Raw genomic sequence first — 7398 nt, 5'->3', positions numbered from 1 at the left:
ACGAGGAGCACTCCGCCACGCCCTCGACAGCCGCCTCTCGCCTCGCCTCGCCGCCCACGTCCGGGACCGGGAGGAGGAGCACCACCAGGTGGAGGGCGACCTAGTCCTCGACCTCGCCGCGGAGGAGCCTTCGACCGCCGACGCCACACGCCTTCACCGTTGCGCATCCTTCCCGGTAGCCGCCGTGCTCCTCCCCTCCTCCTCCTCTCGCTAGGTTGACCGCTAGGTGCTACTCCCGCCGCTTGGTGCTCCCCTCGAGCCGGCAATGCCGCTGCCGCTCGGTGCTCCCCTTGAGCCGGCGATGATGCTCGCCGCTCGGTGCTCCCCTTGAGCCGGCACCGCTCGCTGCTGCTTGAGTGCTGCCTGCCGCTAGATAGGTTGATGCTGCTGTTAGGTGCTGCTCGTCGTTAGGCTGCCGTGATTTTAAGCTACCGACTACAAAATAATTAGTAGTTACTAAATGGCGAGAAACTAAAATTAGATACAACATACTACTCGCTGATTTAACTGCAAAAGAATTAGTAATGAAGAAGAAGCATGGCACTATGAGCATCGAGCACTCCTATCGCTGTTAATTTCTCGTCATGATGATGCTCTAGAAATGTGGTTTCCATACTCGTAATTGCTCAAGTACTCTGTTGTTCATCAAATCAAGGTTAAAATAAGTTAATCATGATGGAAATGTTCTCTTTAAATGACTTGAGCACCGGCATTCATTGATGCAACATAGCTTGGCCTAATCAATTTGTGATTCGTTTCATCGGCGGTTCATGCTAACATGGATAACATAGGGGTTGTCAAGATGCTTAATTGATAGTCTAGTGAAGCAAAAGAAAATTGCTAAGTAACTAGTCCGTGCACCTTATGCAAACCAAATGAGGAATTTTGATTTCAAAAAAGGTGGTTCTCTCGTAGTTCATTGGAGTTCTTTGTTGCAAATGCAGTTAGTTAGTGTAATGCACATCTATTTTGCTATGGTGTAACCGAACCCGTAAGTAATTTACTATCAATTCATTTGATGATAGGTACTTGCAGTGCTAACCGAAGCAAAATAATATTGTAGAAGAAATTCTCGTGACCAAGAAGAATTTATAAGAATCCATTTGAAACATATCCAGAGTACAACTCACTATTGAAACATAGAATTTATAAGAATTTATAAGAAGAATTTATCGAATCTTTGTGAATTTATATCTAGGATGTGTTTTTCCATGCCTAGGTTACCGATTCATTGTCGGTGGGCCAAGTACTATTTGATCCTCCCATGAATTTGTATCTTGTTTACTTCTATTTGTATTTGTATGCTTGGTGCTAGCTTGCTGGCTGCTGCTAGCTTGATAAACTTCTGGAGCATTGTTGCTGGTTTGGTGCTCTTCAGTTAACTGAATGTTTGTCTTGGCAATGCATCTTGTAGCTTGTGTTGAGGTGTATGCATCTTGTAGCTTGCTGAATGTCTGTATGCACTATGCAATGATGCTCTGTATGCATCTTGTAGCCCTGTAGCCATTTGCCTGACATTAGGTGCTGCTTGCTGCTACTGCTAGCTGTAGCTGCTGCTGCTTGCTAGCTGCTTGCTGCTGCTGCTAGTTGCTGCTTGCTGCTTGTTGCTGCTTGCTACTTGATGTATGCCCATGGTTAGCTGATGCATATAGCTAGCCGATGCATGTCGTTGAGTGCTCAGCCTGGTGGAGGATCAATTGTATATGTGTCATTTTCTTGTGCAGTGGATCGACGTAGTTGCCCATTATCGCCGAAATGTTGATTCATTTCCGTTTCGGCGAAAATGGGGCACTCATATGTCCATAAATTAGCATAGGTCATGCCCAATTTTTCCGTGAAATCTTGCGCTAACTTTATGCATTTTTTCCTACTTAGTTCGAACATGGCCAACAACGAAGAGGCCGGCGGCGGTAGCAAGCCATTCTGGATGCTAACCGATGAAATGGAGGTGATGGAGTCACAACCTCGCCGCGACGACGGCGAGGATGATGGCACCGATCCGAGTACCGAGCGGACGATGCCGCCGAGGCTGACACCACTGATTGTGCCGCCGAGGATGACACCACGGATGGTACCGGCGAGGATGACACCGGCGCACCGAAGAAGCTACGGAGGGAGCGTCGCCCGAATGTGCTCAGCACCGTGAAGCAGACATTCACCGAAGTGAACGCCACTCGGGCTTCCAACGGCGCCCCCGATTTAGTCAAAGGTTACGCTGCCCAACTCGGGTGCATCCTCCGGAGCACGGTCTCGATCAACACCGAGAACCTCGGGCATCCTCGACCGAGCGAATTTGCGCACCCTCCTCTTCCGAAGCTGCACGAACGATACGAGTTCCCGGTGGACTGCTCGAAAAGCGTCTCATGCGGAACAAAGTGCACAATGCCGCCCTCACGAAGATGAGCACCGCCCTCGCTAGTTGGAGGAACCGAGTGAAGAAAATGATTAATAATGGTGAGAGTTACGAGAAGATCAAGGAGTCAAATCCCTCGATCACCGAGCAAGACTACGCTGATTTCAAGATCAAGTGCGAGAGCGAGTCAACGTCGGATTCTAGTCAGTGGGGGAAGGACATGCGAAAACTGAACTTAGGCACCCACAAACTTGGTCCCGGCGGTTTTAGGGTGGCGCAACCGAAATGGGACGCCGCGGATAAGGAGCGTGTGAAGAACGGCCTCGAGCCCCTCTTCCCGCAATACAAAAACAAGCAAACCAGGAACTTTCTCCGGCCCGGTACCGTCTTGACCCGAAAACAAAGGAGCTCACCACCACTCCGGATGTGAAGGAGTTTGAGGCTCTTCTGGTAAGGAATGCACCCGCTTAATTAGCTCCTTTATGGTTGCATTCTTATTGATGAATCCAAATTTCTAAATGGTTCATGCATGTTCCTCCCGTAGGCTAAGGAGATCGCTGCGGAAAGTGAAAAGGAAGCTAGTAGCGGCGCGGGGTCCACGAGCTCCTCGCAGGTGTGCCCCTTGGGACAACCCTTTAAATAGGGCGTTGAATGCCCACAAGAAGAGGGATCCATTGAGTAAGCCGACGTCGGCTGGTCGTGTGGCCGGCGAAGGATGCTCTATGAAATGGTCGGAATACTATAAGTCGGGGAAAAAGGAGAGAAAGGCCACCATCGATGAGAAGGAGGTCGCACAGCTCAAGGCACAAGTTGCGCAGATCCCGACATTGGTCGAGGAGCAAGTGCGGCAACAAGTGCAACAAATCGTGGAGACCCAGCAGAGGACGCAACGACGGCAAGTGGAGGACCAAGTGGGCACGACGCTTAGCTCCCTCATCCCTACCTTGGTTGCCGGTGCCGGGACGCGTGGTATAAGGGAGGACAAAAGGGGGAACCCCGGTTCCCGGTTCCGCGGGCAGCAACTCCCACAACGTGGAGCCATCGGTGAGTCCGCGAGCGGCAACAATGGTGTCTCCGGCGGCGCCAACCTTGGTGGCTCCCGCGGCGCCAACCGTGGTGGCTCCCGCGGCGCCAACCTTGGTGTCTCCGCGGCGCCATTACTTCAGCTCAATGCACCCGTCGCTGCGGATAATACGCCGCCCGGCACCGCGCCATCAAGCGGCCACTCCATCGGCTGCACGCCCGTCGCCGGCGGTGCCTCGACCTTAGCCGAGCCTGGACGCCATCACGGTAACCAACCCTCGGCCAATGACTTCCATATCCCATCCTTTGACTAGCTAGCCATCCCTAACGCCCTACATGTTTTCCGCGAGCTCCGCCGTCGACGTCCCATGCACTCTCCTGCACTTTGTGAACGGCGAGTTGATCGATGTTGCCAAGGCCAAAATCGTTCAACCGAGCAACCGCCAGTTACACGGTAGACCCATGCAACCCGACGTGTATAGGATTCAACTGATTCGGGTGCTTAGCGGCTACGACGACGTGGTACCTCCCTTTCAACCCGATGGTGCCGACGAAGATGATCAGGTCCTTGCCCTCCACCAATGCTTCAATTGGTCCATGGTTTGGCCAAAGAGCCGATTCGTTTGGGGCGAGCGACACCACCCCACGGACAGCACCCCAAGCCATGCCGGCGCCAAGCCATGGCAAGACCACCCCAACGGTGCCGCCATCAGCTGATGTGGACATGCGGATGGCACGGGATCCGAACGACGGTCCGGACGAGGACGATACGTTCGCCAACCTGGATCGCAACTTCGATTTTGGGGTGATGGACTACGATCTCGGTAGCCAACCCTCTCAAGCTGTCGCCGAGGGGAAAACCTTTTGCAACAAGCGGCGCCTATTCTGTTCTCAGGGAGACGCCTCCAGCTGCCGACTTCACCGAGACTCAGCCGATAGCCGAGGTGAGAAGTGTTATCAGTCCTAACACACTGAAGAAGGCTTGCGAAGAGGAGAATGCAGTCCCAGTAAATATGAGGCCGAAGGGACGGAAAAGAAAGAAGAAGGACGACAAGTCCGCCAGCCAGCCCGGCACCTATCCGTGCTCGGGACGGGCCACCAGTGCCCAAGAATATCGAGGCGAGGGTGCATGTGTCGGGTGAGCGGATGCTAATTCAAAGATTGTACGATGCCGCACCCGGTCCTATGCGATCTCCGGTTGACGGTATTCAGTTTATGGAGGAGCGGCGTCTCGGGGAGAAAGATAATGGATACCCGGTGTATATTGCCAAGGTGCCCTCGGGCCATGGCTTTGTCGATAGTGGCTTCGCGGAGAAGATCTTCCTGCGGTATGATGACATCTTTGCCATGTCGAACAGGTTATCCGCTGCACTACACCTTCATTCGCCTATACTCGCTCGGCAAGGCGATGCGGATCATTAGAAACAACATCCCGGACATCGCGATAGCCGACCCCTTCTACATGCGTGCCGTCCACTTGGCCACCGCCGGAGACCGGGCAGTCGCGAGTGGATACCTCAAAGACTTCTTTCTAGCGAACCAGAAGAAGTCTAACATCCTCCTCGCCTGTATTTCCCGAGTAAGTCACCCCTCACCGTACCGGTCTTAACTCGTGATTTTTTTAGATTTCAATCGTCATGTTCTTAAACATTATGTGTTCTACGCGAGACAAAACCTGCACACTCATCTCCATAACCCCGAAGCATTCCGTGGCCACATACCTCGATGCGGACGGTAAGTCAACCACGGACTACACGAATGTCAAGGCCGTACTTGATGATGCTCTCAATGCCTACGTCAAAGCGAAAGGCAACATGCGGAGGCCAAATGTTAGGTACGGGAAGCATGTGTTCAAGCACCAAACAAAGTTTCCCTGCGTCAAGAAGCCGCCTTCTAGTAACAAGGATGCCTACTACGCCCTCTATCACATGGATAAGTTCATACGGGACCAGCAGCAGCTTACGCTACCTCGAGCATCTCGAGACCGGGCCAACAAATTGGCGCGGGTCCCCGACGACGGCATCAAGCAAGACTTCTTCCGCATCCAAGTAGAGTTTTGTGAAATCATCCATCAAGATGTCGTTAGAAGCGCGGGAGTTCTGCGCCGGCTATTAGCCGTCAAATAGTGACATAGACACAATGCTCCAAATGCAGGGTGACGACTACCGCTCATGGATGTGCTTGAAGAAAGGCGGCGGTTTTATCCACGCTCCGCAAAAGTCTTGATGTGCGAGCCTAGTTATGTAGTTGTGAACTAAAGACGAGCTTCTGTTGTAATAAACTTTATCCAACACTTTACTTGCATGTCTGTTTAATTACTAGTTCGGCTATGTTTGTGAACTTATATATATGGCTCTATCGTTTTCCGCACTTGATTTGGTCGTTAATTTTGTTTGCATATGCCGATGATTAGAATGTTCGGTCAACCGTACACTCCGGGTGTCGCTAGTGAGCCTGGTGTGATGACACAAATATCAATCTCTTGTGCATCCTACCCGGCCTCACTAACGCCATCCCGGGATGTTCATATTTGTTTCGACCAACAATGTATGAGGCCCTTGTCATTCTTCCATTTGCTTTGGTATCTCAAAATGCCAATGATTAGAATGTTGGTCACCTATACACTTGGGGAGGGGTCGGTGAACTCGGTGCGATGACACAAGTATCAATCTCTTGTGCATCCTACTTGGTTTCACCGACGCCTTCCCTAAATGTTAATATTTGTTTGGACCGACAAAGTATGAGGCCCTTGTCATTCTTCTATTTGCTTTGGTATCTCAAAATGCCGATGATTAGAATGTTGGTCACCTATACACTTGGGGGAGGGGTAAGTGACTCTGGTGCGATGACACAAGTATCAATCTATTGTGCATCCTACTTGGTTTCACTTACTCCGTCCCTAAATGTTAATATTTGTTCCGACCAACAATGTATGAGGCATGCCTTTTAGTTCATACTACTTGAATCGTTTTTGAGTTTGCTCTTATTCGTTGCAAACATCTATGAGCGTGCACTAATGTTTCTTTGGCTTGTGCATATGTACGCAGATATGACGTGGTATGTCGTGTACAAGGGCAAGGTTCCCGGAGTCTACAACGACTGGGAGGAGTGTCGGAGACGGGTTCACCGTTTTAGCGGTAACAGCTACAAAGGGTACACCACTAGAGCGGAGGCCGAAGACAGATACGCACGCTATCTGGCGGGAGAGAGGACGGAGCGGAGGAGGAACCGGATGAAGACCACTTTCATCGGGACGGTGCTAGTAGTGACTCTAGCTCTCTTCTATGTGATGCTAGTTTAGATGATCGACCTTGTGCCACTACTAGCTCATTTGTGACTTGTAACACCGTAACTTGCATTGTAACCTCTAATGTGAATGCTTGTGAATCATGTGGGGCTAATGTGAAGAACTATGTATGGATAAGCTGTGCCGTTGTTTATATGCTGTTATATATCCTGTATTGTGCTATTGTACTGTCATATACAACCTGTATAAATACCTGCCAAGATACAAAAAAAAAATTCGAAATCCTAGCAGTGGCGCACTAGTGGACCATCTGTGGCGCACTACCACTAAGTAGCGATGGCGCACCGCTATCGATCCCGAGGGCGCACCGCCCCGTGATCCTCTTCGAGACTAGCGAGTGGCGCACAAGGATAAGTAGCGATGGCGCACGTCCCGGAGAGGGCGAGTGGCGCACGTACTAACGCAGCGATGGGCGCACCTACTAGCTGGACCGAGTGGCGCACGCAAAACCGTAGCGCGTGGCGCACCTCTTCTACACGGTGGTGGCGCATCGCCTCGACCAACAGTGGCGCACCACTTTGGAGTAGTAGTGGCGCACTGGTGGGCATGTCAATGGCGCACCAGGAAGTGCGCCACAGGTATCTAGGCTAGTAGTGGCGCACCCCTAGTGCGCCACTACTATGTGTTAGCAGTGGCGTGATAACAGTGGCGCACTAGTGGTGCGCCACTGATGGCTATATGTGGTGCGCCACTGAAAGCATTTTTTCTAGTAGTG

This window comes from Lolium rigidum, chromosome 3 (genome assembly GCF_022539505.1).
Source record: "Lolium rigidum isolate FL_2022 chromosome 3, APGP_CSIRO_Lrig_0.1, whole genome shotgun sequence".
Classification (NCBI taxonomy): Eukaryota; Viridiplantae; Streptophyta; class Magnoliopsida; order Poales; family Poaceae; genus Lolium; species Lolium rigidum.
The sequence above is the reverse complement of the archived record's forward strand: the minus strand, read 5'-3'. Positions refer to the sequence as shown.